Genomic DNA, 26,564 nt, shown 5'->3' on the forward strand with positions numbered 1-26,564 from the left:
CATGATGATTATGCTTCTTTATTGTTTTAAAAAGTTTTGATATTCTATAACATTTTTAACAATCAGAGGATAGCATCCTGCTAAACAGTAAAGTTGATTTTGATAGTGCCTTACAATGACATAAAGACATTTGCTTATATCAGAGTGAATGATACCCAGTCAGTCCTACCAGGTTCTTGAATTGAACATAGTTGTTGTTCATTGGAAATGCAGTGTTATCCCTGTTCAGTTTTTATTATCATTCACATGTCTTTTTTTTTTTAATCACTGAATCCATTCTTCCCTTCTTTCTTTTGGAAAAATTAGCTTTTTTTTTTTTTTTATCACTGAATCCATTCTTCCCTTCTTTCTTCTGGAAAAAGCTAAATTTTCTTTGCATTTATGTTGCCTCAATGATTCTTTAAGTTATACTTGCCTAGAAAAGTAAGCCTTATAAGTCTTCAAAGTGAATAGACATTTGTGGCCAATTTTAAGATAGAGAACAAAAATAAACAAACAGAACTTAGTGGTGTTTAACCATGAGCAAAAGGTCACCTTTGGCAAGGCTTTTAAGAATAGTCTCATCAAAGAACTTTTTACCCCAAAGGAGTTATATTTTCTTGCTGATTCTTACCCCAAAGGATTCTATATTTTCTTGCTGCTGGAAATAAGGTATCCGTTGGCTGAAGGAGCCTTTAGAAAGGTTGTGGGCAATATCAGAGATCTTGCATAGAAATTGGTCCTGTTTAATTGTAAACATAAATAAATTACATTTCTTGGCAATCCATAGAACTTGAATGAGGTCTGTTTTTCCTTTCATTTTTGTTAGGGTGTAAAGACTTGACTCTGGCAAGCCCAAAATTTGCCAGCACAGTATTCACCTCTCCCAGGAACTCTATACTGTCAATTTCATGCTGAAAAAGGCACATCATCCACAAATTTAGACAACTTCCTACTCAGAACCAACCAGTTACAATTTCATTCCTTTCCTTCTCCTCCTGATGAAATAAGATTTTAAGACATTGAAAAAGTCCTAATAAGCTAATCAGTAACACAATCTTCCCCTTTCTCCAGAAATTTAACTGCAGTCCCATCCACTCAACTGCTTCGCTGCACATCATCTTACGCAAGGCTTTCACTACCTCTTCCTTTTTTTACATGACTCTTACTCTTTCCATCACCCTTTTACTTCAAATATCCCCATGTCCAAAAGGTCCCACATCTGCTAATCTATCATCTAACCTCATTTCTTCTTGTTACTACTTCCCCAGTTACCCTCATCACCAGTGTTTCCATTACTATATTTTACCACACTTTTAGTCTCCTTACAACACTTTTTCGTCTTCTACCTAAAGTTTGCATTTATGTTGCCTCAATGATTCTTTAAGTTATACTTGCCTAGAAAAGTAAGCCTTATAAGTCTTCAAAGTGAATAGACATTTGTGGCCAATTTTAAGATAGAGAACAAAAATAAACAAACAGAACTTAGTGGTGTTTAACCATGAGCAAAAGGTCACCTTTGGCAAGGCTTTTAAGAATAGTCTCATCAAAGAACTTTTTACCCCAAAGGAGTTATATTTTCTTGCTGATTCTTACCCCAAAGGATTCTATATTTTCTTGCTGCTGGAAATAAGGTATCCGTTGGCTGAAGGAGCCTTTAGAAAGGTTGTGGGCAATATCAGAGATCTTGCATAGAAATTGGTCCTGTTTAATTGTAAACATAAATAAATTACATTTCTTGGCAATCCATAGAACTTGAATGAGGTCTGTTTTTCCTTTCATTTTTGTTAGGGTGTAAAGACTTGACTCTGGCAAGCCCAAAATTTGCCAGCACAGTATTCACCTCTCCCAGGAACTCTATACTGTCAATTTCATGCTGAAAAAGGCACATCATCCACAAATTTAGACAACTTCCTACTCAGAACCAACCAGTTACAATTTCATTCCTTTCCTTCTCCTCCTGATGAAATAAGATTTTAAGACATTGAAAAAGTCCTAATAAGCTAATCAGTAACACAATCTTCCCCTTTCTCCAGAAATTTAACTGCAGTCCCATCCACTCAACTGCTTCGCTGCACATCATCTTACGCAAGGCTTTCACTACCTCTTCCTTTTTTTACATGACTCTTACTCTTTCCATCACCCTTTTACTTCAAATATCCCCATGTCCAAAAGGTCCCACATCTGCTAATCTATCATCTAACCTCATTTCTTCTTGTTACTACTTCCCCAGTTACCCTCATCACCAGTGTTTCCATTACTATATTTTACCACACTTTTAGTCTCCTTACAACACTTTCGTCTTCTACCTAAAGTTTGCAGATATTTGTCATCTGACTCTCATTTGCTCTCTTTTTCAAGCCCTGCACCTTCTTGACCTCCTGCCACTTTCTCTTATATATCCCCCATCCACTTGCACTCTTTCCCCAAACATAAAAATGCCATCAATCTCTTTTATTCTTTTACACTTCCTTGTCCCACCACTCACAACCCTTTCTCACATATCCACCTCTCACCTTCCTCATGCTTCACACCTCTCTTCACAGTTTAGCACTGCTTCCCTTAATACCTCCCATTCCTAATCCACTACCTTATCTTCATTTGCTCGTATCTTTTGCCATTAACACTCGGTCTCTCGTCTCATCTCTTCTCACAAAGCTTTTTTCCAAGCTCACTCACTTTCACAACCCTCTTGTCACTCATTTCATTTCCTCTTTTCTTGAGGCCTCTACATATTTCACTCCCGCCTCCAACAGGTAACACTCGCACATCCTGGCAACTGCCCCTATCAACTTATTCACATGCAAGAGTCTATCATTTGCATGCTTGTCATTTAGTATGTAATCTAATAATGATCCCTTCCCATCTTTCCTTCTCTTTGTAGAGGTTTTCAGAAAAGAAGAGAGAATGTTGGGGTGAAGAGAGTGGTGAGAGTAAGTGAGCTTGGAAAGGAGTCTTGTGTGAGGAAGTACATGAGAGATTGAGTGTAGAATGGAAAGAGGTGAGAGTAAATGATGCAAGGGTAGTGGGGGAGATTGGGATGTATTTAGGGAAGCAGTGATGGCTTGCGCAAAAGATGCTTGTGGCATGAGGGAGGTGGGCAGATTAGAAAGGGTATTGAGAGGTGGGATGAAGAAATAAGGCTGCTAGTGAAAGAGAAGAGAGTGGCATTTGCACGATTTTTGCAGGGAAATAGAACAAATGACTGGAAGATTTATAAAATAAAGAGGTGGGAGGTCAAGAGAAAGGTGCAAGAGGTGAAAAGGGGCAAATGAGAGTTGGGGTGAGAGGGTATCGTTAAATTGGAGAATAAAAAGATGTTTTGGAAGGAGGTTAATAAAGTGTGTAAGACAAAAGAACAAATGGGAACCTCGGTGAAGGGTGCTAATGGAGAGGTAATAACAAAAAGTGGTGAAGTGAGAAGGAGATGGAGAGAGTATTTTGAAGGTTTGTTAGATGTGTCTGATGATAGAGTGGCAGACATAGGGTGTTTTGGTCGAGATGTTGTGCAAAGTGAGAGGGTCAGGAAGAATGGTTTGATAAAGAGAGTAGAGGTATTGAGAGCTTTACGGAAGATGAAAGCTGGCAAGGCAGAGGGTTTGGATGGTATTGCTGTGGAATTTATTAAAAAGGGGGTGACTGTGTTGTTGACTGGTTGGTGAGAATATTTAATGTGTGTATGGTTAACGGTGAAGTGCCTGAAGATTGGCAGAATGCATGCATAGTCCCATTGGATAAAGGCAAAGGGGATAAGGGTGAGTGTTCAGATTACAGAGGTATAAGTTGAGTGTTCCTGGGAAATTAAATGGGAGGATATTGATTGAAAGGGTGAAGGCTTGTACAGAGCATCAGATTGGGGAAGAGCAGTGTGGTTTCAGAAGTGGTAGAGGATGTGTGGATCAGGTGTTTGCTTTGAAGAATGTATGTGAGAAATACTTAGAAAAACAGATGGATATGTATGTAGCATTTATGGATCTGGAGAAGGCATATGATAGAGTTGATAGAGATGCTCAGTGGAAGGTATTAAGAGTATATGGTATGGGAGCTAAGTTGTTAGAAGCAGTAGTGAGAAGCTTTTATCGAGGATGTAAGGCTTGTGTACGAGTAGGAAGAGAGGAAAGTGATTGGTTCCCAGTGAATGTTGGTTTGCAGCAGGGGTGCATCATATCTCCACGGTTGTTTAATTTGTTTATGGATAGGGTTGTTAGGGAGGTGAATGCAAGAGTTTTGGAGAGAGGGGCAAGTATGTGATCTGTTGTGGATGATAGGGCTTAGGAAGTGAGTCAGTTGTTCGCTGATGATACAGTGCTGGTGGTTGATTCGGGTGAGAAACTGGAGAAGTTAGTAACCGAGTTTGGTAAAGTGTGTGAAAGAAGAAAGCTCAGAGTAAATGTGAATGAGAGCAAGGTTATTAAGTAGAGTAGGGTTGAGGGACAAGTCATTTGGGAGTTAAATTCGAAGAGAAAACTGGAGGAATTGAAGTGTTTTAGATATCTGCGAGTTGAGTTAGCTGTGGATGGAACCATGGAAGCAGAAGTGAGTCACAGGGTGGTGGAGGGGGCGAAGGTTCTGGGAACGTTGAAGAATGTGTGGAAGGTGAAAACGTTATATCGTAAAGCAAAAATGGGTATGTTTGAAGGAATAGTGTTTCCAACAATGTTATGTGGTTGTGAGGCATGGACTATAAATAGGGTTGTTTGGAGGAGGGTGGATGTGTTGGAAATGTGATGTTTGAGGACATGTGAGATGGTCTGATTGAGTAAGTAATGAAAGGGTAAAAGCGATGTGTGGTAATAAAAAGAGTGTGGTTGAGAGAGCAGAAGAGAGTGTACTGAAATGGTTTGGTCACATAGAGAGAATGAGTGAGGAAAGATTGACAAAGAGGATATATGGAGGGAACAAGGAGAAGTGGGAGACCAAATTGGAGGTGGAAGGATAGAGTGAAAAAGATTTTGAGTGATTGAGGCCTGAACATACAGAAGGGTGAAAGGCGTTCATGGAATAGAGTGGATTGGAACGATGTGGTATACAGGGGTCGATGAGCTGTCAATGGATTGAACCAGGGCACATGAAGCGTCTGGGGTAGACCATGGAAAGTTTTGTGGAGCCTGGATGTGGAAAGGGAGCATGGTTTGGGTGCATTATACAAGACAGCTAGAGACTGAGTGTGAACGAATGTGGTCTTTGTTGTCTTTTCCTAGTGCTACCTTGTGTGTATGCGATGGGAGGGGGGGTGCCATTTTATGTGTGACGGGGTGATAGTGGGAATGGATGAAGGCAGCATGTATGAATATGTACATTTGTATATATGTATATGTCTGTTTATGCATATGTATGTATATGTTAAAGCGTATAGGTATGTATATGTGTGTGTGTGGGTGTTATGTATATATATTTATATATGTGTATGTGGGTGGGTTGGGCCATTCTTTCGTCTGTTTCCTTGTGCTACCTTGCTGACACGGGAGACAGCGACAAAGTATAATAAGATATAAATGAATAAAATGATTATTATACTTAACCGCTATCTCCCGTGTTAGCGAGGTAGCGCAAGGAAACAGACGAGGAATGGCCCAACAAACCCACATACACATGCATGTACGTAAGCGCCCACAAATGCACATATACATACGTATACATTTCAGTGTATAGATACTTTTACAAATACAAACATACACATACTTACACATGTCCATACTCATACTTGTTGCCTTCATCCATTCCTGTTGCCACCCCACCACACATGAAAATAGCATTCCCCTCTCCCCTCCAGCGAAGCAATGCCATGAACAGAGAGAAAAGGCCACATTCATTCACACTCACTCTCTAGCTGGCATGTGTAATGTACCAAAACCACAGCTCCCTTTCCACATCCAGGCCCCACAGACCTTTCCATGTTTTACCCCAGACGCTTCACATTCCCTGGCTCAATCCATTGACAGCACGTCGACCCTGGTATACCACATTTTTCCAATTCACTCTATTCCTTGCACACCTTTCATCCTCCTGTATGTTCAGGCCTCGATCACTCAAAATCTTCTTCATTCCATCCTTCCACCTCCAGTTTGGTCTCCCACTTCTTCTTCCCTCCACCTCTGACACATGTATCCTCTTTGTCAATCTTTCCTCTCATTCTCGACATGTGTTCAAACTATTTCAACACAATAACATCTGCTCTCTCACATCACATATTGTCCTCAAACATTTCATTTCCAACACATCCACCCTCCTCTGCACAACCCTATCTGTAGCCCATGCCTCACAACCATATAAAAGTGTTGGAACCACTATTCCTTCAAACATACCCATTTTTGCTCCCAGATAATGTTTTCTCCTTCCACACATAATTCAACACTCCTAGAACCTTCACCCTCTCCCCCACCCTGTGTCTCACTTCCACTTCCACGATTCCATCTGCTGCCAAGTCCACTCCCAGATATCTAAAACACTTCACTTCCTCCAGTTTTTCTCCATTCAAACTTGCTTTGCTTTGCCGCTGTCTCCCGTGTCACGAGGTAGCGCAAGGAAACAGACAAAAGAATGGTCCAACCCACCCACATACACATGTATATACATACACGTCCACACACGCAAATATACATACCTATACATTTCAATGTATACCTATATATACACACACTGACATATACATATATACACGTACATAATTCATACTGTTTGCCCTTATTTATTCCCATCACCACCCTGCCACACATGAAATAACAACCGCCTCCCCCCTCATGTGTGTGAAGTAGCACTAGGAAAAGACAACAAAGGCCACACTCAGTCTCTAGCTGTCATGTAATAAATACACCGAAACCATAGCTCCCTTTCCACATCCAGACCCCACAGAATTTTCCATGGTTTACCCCAGACGCTTCACATGCCCTGGTTCAATCCATTCACAGCACGTCAACCCTGGTATACCACATCGTTCCAGTTCACTCTATTCCTTGTGTGCCTTTCACCCTCCTGCATGTTCAGGCCCTGATCACTCAAAATCTTTTTCACTCCATCTTTCCATCTCCGGTTTGGTCTCCCACTTCTCGTTCCCTCCACCTCTGACACATATATCCTCTTAGTCAATCTTTCCTCACACATTCTCTCCATGTGACCAAATCATTTCAAAACACCCTCTTCTGCTCTCTCAACCACACTCTTTTTATTACCACGCATCTCTCTTACCCTATTATTACTTACTCGATCAAACCACGTCACACCACATATTGTCCTCAAGCATCTCATTTACAGCACATCCACCCTCCTCTGCACAACTCTATCTATAGCCCACACCTTGCAACCATATAACATTGTTTGGAACCACTATTCCTTCAAACATACCCATTTTTGCTTTGCGAGATAATGTTCTCGACTTCCACACATTCTTCAATGCCCCCAAAATTTTTGCCCCCTCCCCCACCCTATGATTCACTTCCTCTTCCATGGTTCCATCTGCTGCCAAATCCACTCCCAGATATCTAAAACACTTCACTTCCTCCAGTTTTTATCCATTCAAACTTACTTCCCAGTTGACTTGTCCCTCAACCCTACTCTACTTAATAACCTTGCTCTTATTCACATTCACTCTCAGCTTTCTTCTTTCACACACTTTACCAAACTCAGTCACCAGCTTCTGCAGTTTCTCACATGAATCAGCCACCAGCGCTGTATCATCAGCGAACAACAACTGTCTCACTTCCGAAGCTCTCTCATCCACAAGAGACTGCATACTTGCCCCTCTTTCCAAAACTCTTGCATTCACCTCCCTAACAACCCCATCCATAAACACATTAAACAACCATGGAGAAATCACACACCCCTGCCGCAAACCTACATTCACTGAGAACCAATCACTTTCCTCTCTTCCTACAGGTACACATGCCTTACATCCTCGATAAAAACTTTTCACTTCTTCTAAGAACTTGCCTCCCACACCATATATTCTTAATATCTTCCACAGAGCATCTCTATCAACTCTATCACATGCCTTCTCCAGATCCATAAATGCTACATACAAATCCATTTGCTGTTCTAATTATTTCTCACGTGCATTTTTCTAAGCAAACACCTGATCCACACATCCTCAACCACTTCTGAAACCACACTGCTCTTCCCCAGTCTCATGCTCTGTACATGCCTTTACCCTCTCAATCAATACCCTCCCATATAATTTCCCAGGAATACTCAACAGACTTATACCTCTGTAATTTGAGCACTCACTTTTATCCCCTTTGCCTTTGTACAATGGCACTATGCAAGCATTGTGCCAATCCTCAGGCACCTCACCATGAGTCATACATACATTAAATAACCTTACCAACCAGTCAACAATACAGTCACGCCCTTTTTAATAAATTCCACTGCAATACCATCCAAACCTGCCGCCTTGCTGGCTTTCATCTTCCGTAAAGCTTTTACTACCTCTTCTCTGTTTACCAAATCATTCTCCCTAACCCTCTCACTTTGCACACCACCTCGACCAAAACACCCTATATCTGCCACTCTATCATCAAACGCATTCAAAAACCTTCAAAATACTCATTCCATCTCCTCACATCACCACTACTTGTTATCACCTCCCCATTAGCCCCCTTCACTGAAGCTCCCGTTTGTTCCCTTGTCTTACGCACTTTATTGACCTCCTTCCAAAACACCTTTTTATTCTCCCTAAAATTTAATGATACTCTCTCACCCCAACTCTCATTTGCCCTCTTTTTCAACTCTTGCACCTTTCTCTTAACCTCCTGCCTCTTTCTTTTGTACATCTCCCTCTCATTTGCATTATTTCCCTGCAAAAATCGTCCAAATGCCTCTCTCTTCTCTTACACTAATAATCTTACCTCTTCATCCCACCACTCACTACCCTTTCTAATCTGCCCACCTCCCACGCTTCTCATGCCACAAGCATCTATTGCGTAAGCCATCACTGCTTCCCTAAATACATCCCATTCCTCCCCCACTCCCCTTACCTCCTTTCTTCTTTCCTTTTTCCATTCTGTACTCAGTCTCTCCTGGTACTTCCTCACACAAGTCTCCTTCCCAAGCTCACTTACTCTCACCACTCTTTTCACCCCAACATTCTCTCCTCTTTTCTGAAAACCTCTGCAAATCTTCACCTTCACCTCCACAAGATAATGATCAGACATCCCTCCAGTTGCACCTCTCAGCACAGTAACATCCAAAAGTCTCTCTTTCACGTGCCTATTTATATCTCTCTTTTTAAACCAGGTATTCCCAATCAGCAGTCCTTTTGCAGCACATAAATCTACAAGCTCTTCACCATTTCCATTTACAACACTGAACACCCCATCTACACCAATTATTCCCTCAACTGCCACATTACTCACCTTTGCATTCAAATCACCCATCTCTATAACTGGGTCTTGTGTATCGAAACTACTAACACACTCACTCAGCTGCTCCCAAAACACTTGCCTCTCATGATGTTTCTTCTCATGCCCAGGTGCATATGCACCAATAATCACCCATCTCTCTCTCCATCAACTTTCAGTTTTACCCATATCAATCTAGAGTTTACTTTCTTGCACTCTATCACATACTACCACCACTCCTGTTTCAGGAGTAGTGCTACTACTTCCCTTGCTCTTGTCCTCTCACTAACCCGACTTTGCTCCCAGGACATTCCCAAAACACTCTTCCCCTTTACCTCCTTTTCACTCAGAGCCAAAACATCGAGGTTCCTTTCCTCAAACATACTACCTATCTCTCCTTTTTTCTCATCTTGGTTACATCCACACACATTTAGACACCCCAATCTGAGCCTTGGAAGCAGATGAGCACTCCCTGCTCGACTCCTTCTTCTGTTTCCCCTTTTAGAAAGTTGAAATACAAGGAGGGGAGGGTTTCCAGCTCCCCGCTCCCGTCCCCTTTAGTAGCCTTGTACGACACGTGAGGAATGCGTGGGAAGTATTCTTTCTCCCCTCTCCCCTAATTAACGTGTCCCTGCACCCTTGTGAATCTAATAACCTTGCTGTTATTCACTTTTACTCTCAACTTTCTCCTCTCGCAAACTACCAAACTCAGTCACCAACCTTTGCAGTTTCTCAACCAAATCAGCCACCAGTGCTGTATCATCAGCAAACAACAACTGACTCACTTCCCAAGCCCTCTTATCCAGAACAGACTTCATACTTGCCCCTCTCTCCAAAACTCTTGCATTCACCTTCCTAACTACCCCATCCATAAACAAATTAAACAACCATGGAGACATCATGCACCCTAGCCGCAAACCAACATTTACTGGGAACTAATCACTTTCCTCTCTTCCTACTTGTACACATCCTTGGTAAATACTTTTCACTGCTTCTAGCAACTTACCTCCTGCACCATATACTCTTAAAGCCTTTCACAAAGTATCTTTCCACCCTATCATATGCCTTCTTCATATCCATAAATGCTACTTACAAATCCATATGTTTTTCTGAGTATTACTCACATACATTCTTCAAAGCAAACACCTGATCCACACATCCTCTACCACTTCTGACACCACACCACTCTTCCCCAATCTGATGCTCTTTGCATGCCTCTACCCTCTCAGTCAATACCCTCCCATATAATTTACCAGGAATACTCAACAAGCATATGCCTCTATAATTTGAACACTCACTTTTATCCCCTTTGCCTTTGTACAATGGCATTATGCATGCATTCTGCTAATCCTTAGGCACTTCACCATGATCCATACATACATTGAATATCCTTACCAAACCAATCAACAACACAGTCACCCCCTTTTTTTAATAGATTCCACTGCAATACCATCCAAACCAACCACCTTGCAGGCTTTCATCTTCTGCAAAGCTTTTACGACCTCTTCTCTGTTCACCAAACCTTTCTCCCTGACCTTCTCACTTTGCCCACCACCCTGCCTCTGTCATCAAACACATTTAGCAAATTCTCGAAATATTTACTCCATCTTCTCACTTCATCACTATTTGTTATCCTTCCCCGTTTGCCCCCTTCACCGATGTTTCCATTTGTTCTCTTATCTTACGCATGTTATTTACCTCCTTCCAAAACCTCATTTTATGCTCCCTAGAATTTAATGATACTCTCTCACCCCAATTCTCATTTACCTTCTTTTTCACCTTTTTCACCTTTCTCTTGACCTCATGTCACTTTCTTTTGTACGTCTCCCAGTCATTTGCACTACTTCCCTGCAAAAATTGTTCAAGTGCTTCTCTCTTTCACTAACAATCTTACTTCTACATCCCACCATTCACTTTCCTTTCTAATCTTCCCGCCTCCCACTTATTAGATTTTATTTTATGCATGTCCCATATTATAAGTTAGATATTACCAGTCACCTGTCCTTTTCATGTCAGCATCCCAAACTGTTGACCATTCTTGTTCACAGTACTGATTACCCTATTACCTGCATTACCCACACTGAATTGAAATCACCCATCATAAGTATGCGACCCATTGCATCAAAACTGTTGACATGCTCACCCATCTCCTTGCAAAACGCTCGCTTTTGTTCCATAGATCTTTCATTTCTGGGTGCACAAGCAGAAATAATCACCAACCTCGTGTAATCCACTTTCATTTTTACCTACATCATTCTGGAGCTCACTTTTTCGCACTCTTTACACACTCTTCATCACTCCCAGAAACTTTGCCCCCTTCCCCACCGTGTGACTCACTTCCACTTCTATGGTTCCATTTGCTACCAGTTCCATTCCCAGATATCTAAAACACTTCACTTCCTCCAACCTTTCTCCATCCCAGTTAACTTGTCCCTCACCCTGCTGAACCTGATAACCTTGCGTTTCTTCATATTTACTCTCAACTTGCTCTTTTCATACAGTTTTCCAAACCCAATCACCAGCTTCTGCAGTTCCTTACCTGAATCAGCCATTAGAGTTGTATCATTGCCAAACAACAGTTGCCTCACATCCCAGGTCATTGCCAAACAACAGTTGCCTCACATCCCAGGTCCTCGCATCCTGAACAGACTGCATATTCACCCCTCTCTTCAAAACTCTTGCATTTACCTCCCTAACCACCCCGCCCATAAACAAATTAAACAACCGTGTTGACATCTCACATCCCTGTTGCAGACCGACCATCTGGGAACCTGTCACTCTCCTCTCTTCCTATGTATATATATCCCTGGGGATAGGGGAGAAAGAATACTTCCCTAAAGGGGGCAGGAGTGGGGGCTTGAAACCATCCCATCCTTGTATTTCAACTTCTAAAAGGAGAAACAGAATAAGGAGTCAAGTGGGGAGTGCTAACTTCTAAAAGGAGAAACAGAGTAAGGAGTCAGGCGGGGAGCGCTCATCCTCCTCGAAGACTCAGACTGGTGTGTGTGGATGTAATCAAGATGAGAAGAAAGGAGAGATAGGTGGTATGTTTGAGAAGAGAAACCTGGATGTTCTGACTCTGAGTGAAATGAAGCTCGAGGGTAAATTGGAAGAGTGGCTTGGCAAAGTCTTGGAAGGAAAGTCAGGGGTTGGTGAGAGGACAAGAGCTAAGGAAGGAGAAGCACTCCTCCTGAAGCAAGAGTCATGGAAGTATGTGATAGAGTGTAAGAAAGTAAATTCCAGATTGATGAGGGTAAAACTGAAAGTGGATGGAGAGAGATGGGTGATTATTGGTGCCTATGCACCTTGTCATGAGAAGAAAGATCATGAGAGGCAAGTGTTTTGGGAGCAGCAGTGTGTCAGCAGCTTTGATGCACGAGACTGGGTTTTAGCAAAGGCGAGTAATGTGGCAGTTGAGGGTATAATTGGTGTATGTGGGGTATTCAGTGTTGTGAATGGAAAAGGTGAAGAGTTTGTGGATTTGTGTGTTAAGAAAGACTGGTGATTGGGAATACCTGCTTTAAAAAGAGAGATATACATAAGTATACGTATGTGAGTAGGAGAGATGGTCAAAGGTTATTTTTAGATTACGTGCTAATTGGTAGGTGTGTAAAAGAGAGACTTTTGGATGTTAATGTGCTTAGAGAGGCACCTGGAGGGATGTTTGATTGCTGTCTTGTTGAGGCGAAGGTGAAGATTTGTAGAGATTTTCAAAAAACAAAGAGAATGTTGGGGAGAAGAGAGTGGTGAGAGTAAGCGAGCTTGGAAGATTTGTGTGAGGAAGTATCAGGAGAGATTGAGTGTAGAATAGCAAAAGGTGAGAGCAAATAACATGAGGGGAATGGGTGAGGAATGGCACATATTTAGGGAAGCAGTAATGGCATGTGCAAAAGATGGATGTTGCATGAGAAAGGTGGGATGTGTGCAGATTAGAAAGGGTAGTGAGTGGTGGGATGAAGAAGTAAAGTTGTTAGTGAAAGAGAAAAGAGAGGCATTTGGATGTTACTTGCAAGGGAGTGCAGATGACTGGGAGATGTATAAAAGAAAGCAGCAGGAGTTCAAGAGAAAGGTGCAAGAGGTGAGAAAGAGGGCAAAATGGAGAGTTGGGGCAAGAGAGTATCATTCAACTTTATGGAGAATAAAAAGATGTTTTAGAAGAAGGTAAATAACGTGTATAAGACAAGAAAACAAATGGGAACATTGATGAAGGGGGCAAGTAATAACAGGTAGTGATGGAGTGAGTATTTTGAAGGTTTGTTGAATGCGTTTAATGTTAGAGTGGTCAATAAAGGGTATTTGAGGTGGTGTGCAAAGTGAGAGGGTCAGGGAAAATGGTATGGTTAAGAGAAAAGAGGTAGTGAAAGCTTTGTGGAAGATGAAAGCCGGCAAGGTGGTGGGTTTGGATGGCATTGCTGTAGAATTTATTAAGAAAAAAGGTGACTGTTGTTAGTTGGTAACATCATCAGATTGGGGAAAAGCAGTGTGGTTTGAGAAGTGGTAGAGGATGTGTGGATCAGGTGTTTGCTTTGTAGAATGTGTGTGAGAAATACTTAGAAAAACATGAATTTGTATGTAGCATTAATAGATCTGGAGAAGGCATATGATAGGATTGATAGAGATGCTTTGTGGAGGGTCTAAAGGGTATATGGTGTGGAAAGTAAGTTGCTAGAAACAGTGAAAAGTTTTTATTAAGGATGTAAGGAATGTGTATGTGTAGGAAGAGAGGAGAGTGATTGGTTGCCAGTAAATGTCCGTCTGTGGCAGGGGTGAGTGATGTCCCCATGGTTGTTTAATTTGTATATGGACGGGGTGGTTATTGAGGTAAATGCAAAAGTTTTGGAGAGAGGGGTGAGTATGCAGTCTGTTGTGGATGAAAGGACCTGAGAAGTGAGTCAGTTGTTGTTTGCTGTTGATACAGCTCTAGTGGCTGATTGGTGTGAGAAACTGCAGAAGTTGGTGACTGCATTATGAAAAATGTGTGAAAGGAGAAAGTTGAGACTAAATGTGAATGAAGCAAGGTTATTAGGTTCAGTAGGTTTGAGAGTTAATTGGGATGTAAGTTTGAATGGAGAAAAATTGGAGGAACTGAAGCGTTTTAGATATCTGGGAGTGGACTTAGCAGTGATTAGAGCTATAGAAGTGGAAGTAAGTCACATGGTGGGGGTGAGGGCGAAGGTTCTGGGAGCAATGAAGGATGTGTGGAAGGAGAGAACGTTACCTTGGAGAGCAAAACTGGGTATGATTGATGGAATAGTAGTTCCAACAATACTGTATGGTTGCAAGGCATGGGCCATAGATGGAGTTGTATGGAGGAAGGTGGATGTGTTGGAAGTGAAATATTTGAGAACTATTTGGTGTGAGGTGGTTTGATCAAGTAAGTAATGGAAAGGTAAGAGAGATGTGTGGAAATAAAAAGAGTGTGGTTAAGAGAGCAGAAGAGAGTGTGTTAAAATGGTACGAACATATGGAGAGAAAGAGTGAGGAAAGATTGACAGAGATGGAGGGAACAAGAAGTGGGAGACCAAATTAGAGGTGGAAGGATGGAATGAAAAAGATTTTGAGCAATTGGGGCCTGAACATACTGGAGGGTGAGAGGGGTAGAATGAATAGAGTGAATTGGAATGATGTGGTACACCGGGGTTTATGTGCTGTCAATGGACTGAGCCAAGGCATGTGAAATCTCTGGGGTAAACCATGGAGAGGTCTGTGGTGCCTGGATGTTAATAGGGAGCTGTGGTTTTTGCTTATATGTATATATATATATATATATATACATATAAGCATACATATATAAGGGTAAAGGGGAAGAGTGGTTTGGGAATGTCTTGGGAGTAAAGTCAGGGGTTAGTGAGTGGACAAGAGCAAGGGAAGGAGTAGCACTACTCCTGAAACAGGAGTGGTGGGAGTATGTGATAGTGTAAGAAAGTAAACTCTAGATTGATATGGGTAAAACTGAAAGTGGATGTAGAGAGATGGGTGATTATTGGTGCATATGCACTTGGGCATGAGAAGAAAGATCATGAGAGGCAAGTGTTTTGGGAGCAGCTGAGTGAGTGTGTTAGTAGTTTTGATGCATGAGACCGGGTTATAGTGATGGTCGATTTGAATGCAAAGGTGAGTAATGTGGCAGTTGAGGGAATAATTGGTGTACATGAGGTGTTCAGTGTTGTAAATGGAAATGGTAAAGAGCTTGTAGATTTATGTGCTGAAAAAGTACTGGTGATTGGGAATACCTGGTTTAAAAAGAGAGATATACATAAGTATACATATGTAAGTAGGAGAGATGGCCAGAGAGCGTTATTTGATTATGTGTAAATTGTTAGGCGCACGAAAGAGACTTTTGGACGTTAATGTGCTGAGAGGTGCAACTGGAAGGATGTCTGATCATTATCTTGTGGAGGCGAAGGTGAAGATTTGCAGAGGTCTTCAGAAAAGAAGAGAGAACGTTGGGTGAAAAGAGTGGTGAGAGTAAGTGAGCTTGGAAGGGAGACTTGTGTGAGGAAGTACCAGGAGAGACTGAGTACAGAATGGAAAAAGGTGAGAAGAAAGGAGGTAAGGGGAGTGGGGGAGGAATGGGATGTATTTAGGGAAGCAGTGATGGATTGCGCAGAAGATGCTTGTGGCATGAGAAGCGTGAGAGGTGGGCAGATTAGGAAGGGTAATGAGTGGTGGGATGAACAAGTAAGATTATTAGTGAAAGAGAAGAGAGAGCATTTTGATGATTTTTGCAGGGAAATAATGCAAATGAGTGGGAGATGTATAAAAGAAAGAGGCAGGAGGTCAAAGAAAGGTGTAAGAGGTGACAAAGAGGGCAAATGAGAGTTGGGGTGAGAGAATATCATTAAATTTTAGGGAGAACAAAAAGATGTTTTGGAAGGAGGTAAATAAAGTGCGTAAGACAAGGGAATCAGTGGGGACTTCAGTGAAGGGGGCTAATGGGGAGGTGATAACAAGTAGTGGTGATGTGAGATGGAGTGAGTATTTTGAAGGTTTGTTGAATGTGTTTGAAGATAGAGTGGCAGATATAGGGTGTTTTGGTCGAGGTGGCGTGCAAAGTGAGAGGGTTAGGGAAAATGATTTGAAAAAACAGAGAAGAGGTAGTAAAAGCTTTGCGGAAGATGAAAGCCGGCAAGGCAGCGGGTTTGGTTGGTATTGCAGTGGAATTTATTAAAAAAATGGGTGACTGTATTGTTGACTGGTTGGTAAGGTTATTTAATGTATGTATGACTCATGGTGAGGTGCCTGAGGATTGGCAAAATGCTTGCATAGTGCCATTGTACAAAGGCAAAGGGGATAAAAGTGAGTGCTCAAATTACAGAGGTATAAGTTTGTTGAGTATTCCTGGGAAAATATATGGGATGGTATTGATTGAGAGGGTAAAGGCATATACAGAGCATCAGATTGGGGAAGAGCAGTGTGGTTTCAGAAGTGGTAGAGGATGTGTGGATCAGGTGTTTGCTTTGAAGAATGTATGTGAGAAATACTTAGAAAAGCAAGTGGATTTGTATGTAGCATTTATGGATATGGAGAAGGCATATGATAAGAGTTGATAGAGATGCTCTGTGGAAGGTATTAAGAATATATGGTGTGGGAGGCAAGTTCTTAGAAGTAGTGAAAAGTTTTTATTTAGGATGTAAGGCATGTGTACGTGTAGGAAGAGAGGAAAGTGATTGGTTCTCAGTGAATGTAGGTTTGCGGCAGGGTTGTGTGATGTCTCCATGGTTGTTTGATTTGTTTATGGATAGGGTTGTTAGGGAGATGAATACAAAAGTTTTGGAAAATGGGGCAAGTATGCAGTCTGTTGTGGATGAGAGAGCTTGGGAAGTGAGTCAGTTGTTGTTTGCTGATGATACAGCGCTGTTGGCTGATTCGTGTGAGAAACTGCAGAAGCTGGTGACTGAGTTTGGTAAAGTGTGTGAAAGAAGAAAGCTGAGAGTAAATGTGAATAAGAGCAAGGTTATTAGGTACAATAGGGTTGAGGGACAAGTCAGTTGGGAGGTAAGTTTGAATGGAAAAAACTGGAGGAAGTAAAGTGTTTTAGATATCTGGGAGTGGATCTGCCAGCAGATTGAACCATGGAAGTGGAAGTGAATCATAGGGTGGGGGAGGGGGCGAAAGTTCTGGAAGCGTTGAAGAATGTGTGGAAGTCGAGAACATTATCTCGGAAAGCAAAAATGGCTATGTTTGAAGGAATAGTGGTTCTAACAATGTTATATGGTTGCAAGGCGTGGGCTATGGATAGAGTTGTACGCAGGAGGGTGGATGTGCTGGAAATGAGATGTTTGAGGACAAAATGTGGTGTGAGGTGGTTTGATCGAGTAAGTAATGCAAGGGTAAGAGAGATGTGTGGTAATAAAAACAGTGTGGGTGAGAGAGCAGAAGAGGGTGTTTTGAAATGGTTTGGTCACATTGAGAGAAGGAGTGAGGAAAGATTGACCAAGAGGATATATGTGTAAGAGGTGGAGGGAACAAGGAGAAGTGGAAGACCAAATTGGAGGGGGAAAGATGGAGTGAAAAATTTTTTGAGTGATCGGGGCCTGAACATACAGGAGGGTGAAAGGCGTGCAAGGAATAGAGTGAATTGGAACGATGTAGTATATCGGGGCCGACGTGCTGTCAATGGATTGAACCAGGGCATGTGAAGCGTCTGGGGTAAAACATGGAAAGTTCTGTGGTGCCTGGATGTGGAAAGGGAGCTGTGGTTTCGGTGCATTATTACATGACAGCTAGAGACTGAGTGTGAACAAAAGTGGCCTTTGTTGTCCTTTCATAGCGCTACCTCGCACACATTTGGGGGCAGGGGGATGTTATTTCATGTGTGGCGGGGTGGCGATGGGAATGAATAAAGGCAGACAGTATGAATTATGCTCGTGTGTATATATGTATATGTCTGTGTGTGTATATATATGTATACGTTGGGATGTATAGGTATGTATATTTGCGTGTGTGGATGTGTATGTATATACATGTGTATGTGGGTGGTTTGGGCCATTCTTTCATCTGTTTCCTTGCGCTGCCTCACTAACGTGGGAGACAGCGACAAAGCAAAATAAATCTATATATACATATGTAAGTTGGAGAGATGGCAAGAGAGCATTATTGGATTACGTGTTAATTGATAGGCATGCAAAAGAGAGACTTTTGGATGTTAATGCGCTGAGAGTTGCAACTGGAGGGATGTCTGATCATTATCTTGTGGAGGCGAAGGTGAAGATATATAGAGCTTATCAGAAAAGAAGAGAGAATGTTTGGGTGAAGAGTGGTGAGAGTAAGTGAGCTTGGGAAGGAGACTTGTGTGAGGAAGTACCAGGAGAGATTAAGTACACAATGGAGAAAGGTGAGAGCAGATGACTTAAGGGGAGTGGAGGAGGAATGGGATGTATTTAGGGAAGCAATGATCACTTGCGCAAAAGATGCCTGTGGCACGAGAAAGGTGGGAGGTGGGCAGATTAGAAAGGATAGTGAGTGGTGGGATGAAGAAGTAAGATTGGTAGTGAAGAGAAGAGAGGCATTTGGACAATTTTTGCAGGGAAATAGAGCAAATGACTGGGAGATGTATAAAAGAAAGAGGCAAGAAGTCAAGAGAAGGGTGCAGGAGATCAAAAGAGGGCAAATGAGAGTTGGGGTGAGAGAGTATCATTAAATTTTAGGGAGAATAAAAAGGTGTTTTGGAAGGAGGTAAATAAAGTGTATAAGACAAGAGAACAAAGGGGAACATCGGTGAAGGGAGCAAATGGGGAGGTAATTACAAGTAGTAGTGAAGTTAGAGGGAGATGGAGAGAGTATTTTGAACCTTTGTTGAATGTGTTTGATGATAGAATGGCAGGTATAGGATATTTTGGTCGAGGTGGTGTGTGAAGTGAGAGGGTCGGGGAGAATGACTCGATAAACAGAGAAGTGGTAGTGAAGCTTTGCGGAAGATGAAAGCCGGCAATGCAGTGGGTTTGGATGGTATTGCAGTGGTATTTATTAAAAAAGGGGGTGACTGTGTTGTTGACTGGTTGGTGAGGCTATTCATTGTATGTATGCTTCATGGTGAAGTGTCTGAGGATTGGCGGAATGCATGTATAGTGCCATTGTACAAAGGCTAAGAGGATAAAGGTGAGTGTTCAAATTACAAAGTTTGTTGAGTATTCCTGGGAAATTATATGGGAGGGAATTGATAGAGATGGTGAAGGCGTGTACAGAGTACCAAAATTGGGAGGAGCAGTGTGGTTTCAGAAGTGGTAGAGGATATGTGGATCAGGTGTTTGCTTTGAAGAATGTTTGTGAGAAATACTTAGAAAAGCAGAGGGATTATTATGTAGCATTTATGGATCTGGAGAAGACATATGATAGAGTTGATAGAGATGCTCTGTGGAAGGTATTAAGAGTATATGGTGTGGGATGTAAGTTGCTGTAAGCATTGAAAAGGTTTTATTGAGGATGTAAGGCTTGTTTACGAGTAGGAAGAGAGGAGAGTGGTTCTTAGTGAATGTTATTTTGCCACAGGGGTGTGTGATGTCTCCATGGTTGTGTAATTTGTTTATGGATGGGGTTGTTATGGAGGTGAATGCAAGAGTTTTGGAGAGAGGGGCTAGTATGAAGTCTGTTTTGGATGAGAGAGCTTGGGAAGTGAGTCAGTTGTTGTATGCTGATGATATAGCGCTGGTGGCTGATTCGGATGAGAAACTACAGAAGTTGGTGACTGAATTTGGTAAAGTGTGTGTAAGAAGAAAGTTGAGAGTGAATATGAATATGAGCAAGGCTGTTAGGTTTAGTAGGGTTGAGGGATAAGTAAATTGGGAGGTGAATTTAAATGGAGAAAAACTGGAGGAAGTAAAGTGTTTTAGATATCTTGGAGTGGATTTAGGAGCAGATGGAACCATGGAAGCAGAAGTGAGTCACAGTGTGGGGATGGGACAAAGTTTCTGGGAGCGTTGAAGAATGTGTGGAAGGCGAGAACATTATCTCGGAGAGCAAAAATGGGTGTTTGATGGAATAGTGGTTCCAACAATTTCAAATGGTTGTCGGGCTTGGTCAAATGATAGGGTTTTGTGGCAGAGGGTGGATATGTTGGAAATGAGATCTTTGAGGATAACATGTGGTGTGAGGTAGTTTGATCAAGTAAGTAATGAAAGGGTGATAGAGATATGTGGTAATGAAAAGAGTGTGGTTGAGAGACCAGAAGAGGGTGTATTGAAGTGGTTTGGTTACATGGAGAGAATGGGTGAGGAAAGATTGACAAAGAGGATATGTGTGTCAGAGGTGGAGGGAACAAGGAGAAGGTAGAGACCAAATTGGAGGTGGAAGGATGAATTGTAAAAGATTTTGAGTGATAGGGGCCTGAACATACAGGGCGGTGAAAGTTGTGCAAAGAATAGAGTGAATTGGAACGATGTGGTATACCGGAGTGGACCTGCTGTCAATTGATTGAACCAGTGCATGTGAAGTGTCTGGGGTAAACCATGGAAAGTTTTGTGGAAAGGGAGCTGTGGTTTTGGTGCATTACACATGACAGATAGAGACTGTGAACGAATGTGGCCTTTGTTGTAATTCCCTCGCGCTACTTTACGTGCACGCAGGAGTTAGGGGGGTGTCATTTCATGTTTGGTGAGGTGGCGGTGGGAATGGTTAAAGATAGCATGTATGAATGTGTACATGTGTATATATATGTATATGTCTGTTTATGTATATATATGTTTATATTCATGTTTATTATACTTTGTCGCTGTCTCCTGTGTTAGCGAGGTAGCGCAAGGAAATAGACGAAAGAATGGCCTAACCCGCCCACACACATTATATACATACATGTCCACACACGCGCATATACATACATATACATCTCAACGTACATATAGATACACACACAGACATATACATATATACACATGTACATAATTCAAACTGTCTGCCCGTGTTCATTTCCGTCGCCACCCCACCACACAGGAAATGACAACCCCCTCCCCCACATGTGTGTGAAGTAACACTAGGAAAAGACAACAAAGGCCACATCCATTCACACTCAGTCTGTAGCTGTCATGTATAATGCACCGAAACCACAACTCCCTTTCCACAACCAGGCCCCTCAGAACTTTCATGGTTTACCCCAGACCCTTCACATGCCCTGGTTCAATCCATTGACAGCACATCAACCCTGGTATATCGCATCGTTCCACTTCACTCTATTCCTTGCACACCTTTCAGCCTCCTGCATGTTCAGGCCCTGATTTCTCAGAATCTTTTTCACTCCATCTTTCCACCTCCAATTTGGTCTCCCACTTCTCCTCGTTCCCTCCATGTATCCCCTTTGTCAATCTTTCCTCACTCATTCTTTCCACATGACCAAACTATTTCAAAACACCTTCTTCTGCTCTCTCAACCACACTCTTTTTATTACCATACATCTCTTACCCTTTCATTACTTACTCGATCAAACTACCTCACACCACATTTGGTCCTCAAACATCTCATTTCCAGCACATCCATCCTCCTCTGCACAACTCTATCTATAGCCCATGCCTCGCAACCACATAACTTTGTTGGAACCACCATTCCTTCAGACATACCCATTTTTTCTTTCCAAGATAACTTTCTCGACTTCCACACATTCTTCAACGCTCCCAGAACTTTCGCCCCCTCCTCCAACCTATGATTCACTTCCTCTTCCATGGTTCCATCCGCTGCCAAATCCACTCCCAGATATCTAAAACACTTCACTTCCTCCAGTTTTTCTCCATTCAAACTTACCTCCCAATTGACTTGTCCCTTAACCCTACTGTACCTAATAACCTTGCTCTTCACATTTACTCTCAGCTTTTTTCTTTCACACACTTTACCAAACTCAGTTACCAGCTTCTGCAGTTTCTCACATGAATCAGCCACCAGTGCTGTATCATCAGCGAACAACAACTGACTCACTTTCCGAGTTCTCTCATCCCCAACAGACTTCATACTTGCCCTTCTTTCCAAAACTTGTGCATTCACCTTCCAAACAACCCCATTCATAAACGAACAACCATGGAGAGATCATGTGCCCCTGCCGCAAACCAACATTCACTTATAACCAGTCACTTTCCTCTCTTCCTACACGATAAAATCTTTTCATTGCCTCTAACAACTTGCCTCCCACACCATATATTCTTAATACCTTTCACAGAGCATCTCTATCAACTCTATCATATGCCTTCTGCAGATTTATGAATGCTACAAACAAATCCATTTGCTTTTCTAAGTATTTCTCACATACTTTCTTCAAAACAAACACCTGATCCACACATCCTTTACCACTCCTGAAGCCACACTGCTCTTCCCCAATCTGATGTTCTGTACATGCCTTCACCCTTTCAATCAATACCCTCCCATATAATTTCCCAGGAATACTCAATAAACCTATATATCTGTAATTTGAGCATTCCCCTTTATCCCCTTCGCCTTTGTATAATGGCACTATGCAAGCATTCACCAAATCCTCAGGCACCTCACCATGAGAAATACATACATTAATTAACCTTACCAACCAGTCAACAATACAGTCACCCCCTTTTTTAATGAATTCCACTGCAGCACCATCCAAACCCGCTGCCTTGCCGGCTTTCATCTTCCGCAAAGCTTTTACTACCTCTTCTCTTTTTACTAAATCATTCTCCCTAACCCTCACACATTGCACACCAACTTGACCAAAACACCCTGTACCTGCCACTCTATCATCAAACATTCAACAAACCTTCAAAATACTTACTCCATCTCCTTCTCATATCACCACTACTTGTTATCACCTCCCTATTTGCCCCCTTCTCTGATGTTCCCATTTGTTCCCTTGTCTTATGCACTTTATTTGCCTCCTTCCAAAACATCTTTTTATTCTCCTTAAGATTTAATGATACTCTCACCCCAACTCTCATTTGCCCTCTTTTTCACCTCTTGCACATTTCTCTTGACCTCCTGCCTCTTTATTTTTTAGACATCCCTCAGCCATTTGCATTATTTCCCTGTAAAAACCGTCCGAATGCCTCTCTTCTCTTTCACTAATAATCTTACTTCTTCATCCCACCACTAACTACCCTTTCTAATCTGCCCACCTTCCACACTTCTCATGCCACAAGCATCTTTTGCGCAAGCCATCACTGCTTCCCTAAATACATCCCATTTCTCCCCCACTCCCCTTACCTCCTTTGTTCTCACCTTTTTCCATTCTGTACTCAGTCTCTCCTGGTACTTTCTCACACAAGTCTCCTTCCCAAGCTCACTTACTCTTACACTTACCACTCTCTTCACCCCAACATTCTCCCTTCTTTTCTGAAAACCTCTACATATCTTCCCTTTGCCTCCAGAAGATACTGATCAGACATCCCTTCAGTTACACCTCTCAGCACAGTAACATCCAAAAGTCTCTCTTTTGTGCGCCTATCACTTAACACTTAATCCAATAACGCTCTCTGGCCAGCTTTCATACTTACATACGTATACTTATGTATATATCTCTTTAAACCAGGTATTCCCAATCACCAGTCCTTTTTCAGCACATAAATCTACAAGCTCCTCACCATTTCCATTTACAACACTGAACACCCCATGTATACCAATTATTCCCTTAACTGCCACATTACTCACCTTTGCATTCAAATCACCCATCACTATAACCTATTCCCGTGCATCAAAACTACTAACACACTCATTCAGCTGCTCCCAAAATGCTTGCCTCTCATGATCTTTCTTCTCATGCCCAGGTGTATATGCACCAATGATCACCCCTTCTCTCTCCATCCACTTTCAGTTTTACCCATATCAGTGCAGAGTTTACTTTCTTACACTCTATCACATACTTCCACCATTCCTGTTTCAGGAGTAGTGCTACTACTTCCCTTGCTCTTGTCCTCTCACTAACCCCTGACTTTACTCCCAAGACATTCCCAAACCCCTCTTTCCCTTTACCCTTGAGCTTTGTTTCACTCAAAGCCAAAACATCCAGGTTCCTTTCCACAAACATACTACCTATCTCTCCTTTTTTCTCATCTTGGTTACATCGACACACATTTAGACACTCCAGTCTGAGCCTTCGAGGAGGATGAGCACTCCCCGTGTGACTCCTTCTTCTGTTTCCCCTTTTTGAAAGTTAAAAAATACAAGGAGGGTAGGGTTTATAACGCCCTCCTGCTCCCGTCCCCTTTAGTTGCCTTCTACAACACGCAGGGTTTGTGTGGGAAGTCTTCTTTCTCCCTTGTTCCTTATATTTATTTATTAGAAATGTATGTTGTGGAAGATGAAAGCTGGCAAGGCGGTGGGTTTAGATGGTATTGCAGTGGAATTTATTAAAAATGGGGTTGATTGTGTTGTTGACTGGTTGGCAAGGACATTCATTGTATGTATGGTTCATGGTGAAGTGCCTGAGGATTGGCAGAATGCATGCATAGTGCCATTGTACAAAGGCAAAGGGGATAAAGGTGAGTGTTCAAATTATAGAGGCGTAAGTTTGTTGAGTATTCATGGGAAATTTTATGGGAGCGTATTGATTGAGAGGGTCAAGGCTTGCACAGAGCATCAGATTGGGGAAGAGCAGTTTGGTTTGAGAAGTGGTAGAGGATGTGTGGATCAGGTGTTTGCTTTGAAGAATGTATGTGTGAAATACTTAGAAAAACAGATGGATTTGTATGTAGCATCTATGGATCTGGAGAAGTCATATGATATTTATGCTTTGTGGAAGTTATTAAGAGATTATGGTGTGGGAGGTAAGTTGCTACAAGCAGTGAAAAGTTTTTATCGAGGATGTAAGGCATGTGTACAAGTAGGAAGAGAGGAAATTGATTGGTTCCTAGTGAAGTTAGTTTGCAGCATGGGTGTGTGATGTCTCCATGGTTGTTTGATTTATTTATGGATGAGGTTGTTTTGGAAGTGGATGCAAGAGTTTTGGAGAGCAGTGCAAGTATGCAGTCTGTTGTGGATGAGAGGGCTTGGGAAGTGAGTCAGTCGTTGTTCACTGATGATATATATTTATTTTTTCATTTATGATACTTTGCACTGTATCCCACGTTAGCGAGGTAGCGCAAGGAAACATACGAAAAAATGGCCCAACCCACCCACATATACGTATATACATAAACGCTCACACAAGCACATATACATACATACCTATACATTTCAATGTATACATACATATACATACAGTTATATACACATACACACATGTACATATTTATGCATGCTGTTTTCATCCATTCCCGCCTCCACCCCTCCACATATGAAATAACACTTCCGTCCCCCTGCCTGTGTGCGAATTAGTGCTAGGAAAAGACAACAAAGTCAATATTCGTTCACACTCTGCTCCTCCTGTCATGTGTAATGCACTGAAACCACAGCTCCCTTTTCACATCCAGGCCCCACAAAACTTTCCATGGTTTACCCCAGATGCTTCACATGCCCTGGTTCAATCCATTGACAGTACATCGACCATGATATAGCACATCGTTCTAATTCGCTCTTTTCCTTGTACGCCTTTCTTCCTCCTGTATGTTAAGGCCCTGATCGCTCAAAATCTTTTTCACTCCATTCTCCTCCTCCAATTTGGTCTCCCACTTTTCCTCATTCCCTCCAATTCTGACACATATATCCTCTTTGTCAATCTTTCCTCACTCATTCTCTCCATGTGACTCAACCATTTCAATACACCCTATTCTGATCTCTCAACCACACTTTTTATTACCGCACATATCTCTTACCTTTTCATTACTTATTCGATCAACCCACGTCACACCAAATATTGTCCTCAAACATTTCATTTCCAACACATCCACCCTCCTCCACACAACCCTATCTATTGCCCATGCCTCACAACCAAATAATATTTTTGGAACCACTATTCCTCCAAACATCCCTATTTTTGCTCTCCTAGATAACGTTCTTGCCTTCCACACGTTCTTCAACTTTCCCTGAACCTTCGCCCCCTCCCCCACCCTGTGACTCGCCTCCACTTCCATGTTTCCATCCACTGCCAAATCCACTCCCAGTTATCTAAAACACTTCACTTCCTCCAGTTTTTCTCCATTCAAACTTACCTTCCAATTAACTTGTCCGTCAACCCTACTGAACCCAATAATTACCTTGCTTTTATTCACATTTACTCTCGGCTTTCTTCTTTCACACACTTTACCAAACTCAGTCACCAACTTCTGCAGTTTCTCACCTGAATTAGCCACCAGTGCTGTATCATCAGCAAACATCAACTGACTCACTTCCCAAGCTCTCTCATCCACAACAGACTGCATACTTGTCCCTCTC

The 26,564-nt window shown here is 42.0% G+C and overlaps 1 protein-coding gene and 1 long non-coding RNA gene across 5 annotated transcripts in view; both read left to right on the plus strand.

Annotated features, from left to right (window-relative positions):
* The window catches only part of LOC139758189 (cytoplasmic dynein 1 light intermediate chain 2-like), a 391,163-nt gene that overhangs the window by 71,643 nt on the left and 292,956 nt on the right, over positions 1–26,564 (plus strand). The window lies entirely within an intron of this gene.
* On the plus strand, positions 2–15,771 carry LOC139758190 (uncharacterized). Its single transcript, XR_011714789.1, has 2 exons — positions 2–11,906; positions 11,941–15,771. It is a non-coding gene; the product is annotated as an uncharacterized lncRNA (long non-coding RNA).

This window comes from Panulirus ornatus, chromosome 29 (genome assembly GCF_036320965.1).
Source record: "Panulirus ornatus isolate Po-2019 chromosome 29, ASM3632096v1, whole genome shotgun sequence".
In the NCBI taxonomy this organism is placed as follows: domain Eukaryota; kingdom Metazoa; phylum Arthropoda; class Malacostraca; order Decapoda; family Palinuridae; genus Panulirus; species Panulirus ornatus.